The sequence below is a fragment of the Acanthisitta chloris genome, unplaced genomic scaffold, assembly GCF_000695815.1.
Source record: "Acanthisitta chloris isolate BGI_N310 unplaced genomic scaffold, ASM69581v1 scaffold141, whole genome shotgun sequence".
NCBI classification, from domain to species: Eukaryota; Metazoa; Chordata; class Aves; order Passeriformes; family Acanthisittidae; genus Acanthisitta; species Acanthisitta chloris.
The window spans coordinates 34,230-35,252 of record NW_008654129.1 but is presented as its reverse complement, the minus strand read 5'-3'; the positions used below and the strand labels follow the sequence as shown (position 1 = coordinate 35,252).

The 1,023-nt window shown below is 48.0% G+C and overlaps 1 protein-coding gene across 1 annotated transcript in view; it reads left to right on the top strand.

The window, feature by feature from the left end:
* The window catches only part of PHF2 (PHD finger protein 2), a gene marked incomplete at both ends in the record, with an annotated part of 39,757 nt that overhangs the window by 4,509 nt on the left and 34,225 nt on the right, over nt 1-1,023 (top strand). The window lies entirely within an intron of this gene.

Sequence of the window (1,023 nt, the reverse complement as noted above, 5' to 3'; positions counted from 1 at the left end):
CCTGGGACTTGCACTCAGAGTGCAAGTGCAATCAACACACTCCCGGTGTTGAGTCGGATGTGCTGAGAGGGGGAGGAGGCAGTGGTTGGAAAGGGAGGGAGGGAGGGGAGGAAGGTTTGGCATTCAAGCTGGGCTTGTTTCCTTTGTTACCAGGAGCATTGAATTAATACACTAAGCCTGAGAGTCATTAAGATAAAGAACTAGCAGCTTTAATGAATATCTCCAGCTAGGCTGGAGCCTGCATGGAACTAATAAACCCAACATGCTTTGTGCAAAACCTGGGATGGACTCACTGGGAGATGTCTTTCCTTGAGTTATTCCAGGGTTGTGGTTGGGAAAACAAAGTTAGCTCTTTCCAAACCTCGTGTCTTATAGCTGTGGCCTCCAGATTCCTTTCCTAGTGGAAAAGTGTGTGGATCTGTTTGTGTGTGTGTGCGCAAAGAGTGAGGAGTGGGGGCCATCTGTGAGGAGTCTGCTGCCTTTCCTCACTGGTTTGATAAGAGGTCTGGATTTGGGGTAAAATACTGAGTTTTGTGATGTAAAACAAGGGTGGAAAATAAAAGTAAGTTGTGACATATGAAAATTCTATTAACAGAGGCCTGAAATGATACAACTATGGGAAAAAACCCAATTTCCTACCAAAATGAGCATATCTAGATACACTGTGGAAGCAGGAACGGCTGAGGGAGATAGTGCTGACTCAGAGAAAAAGCAGGACCAGTTTTTCCTGTGCTGTGTTATTTGGCTGTCAGAGGCAGGGCAGAACCACACTGACACCTGACTGACTCATGTGTGCTTACTCCTGCTGGCCCTTTATCCATGATGGACTTGCCCCTGTGTCTGTCTCCCACTGGGAGCACAGTGAGGGGCCTCAGTCTGTCATTGGCTGCAGGCCTAAGCTGTACTAACTTCCCATTCAAAACCTGGGAATAAGGTTCTAACAATTGCAGTTGTCCTGCCCTTGCATCCCCATTCCCCCTCTCCTCTCCTCTCCTCTCCTCTCCTCTCCTCTCCTCTCCTCTC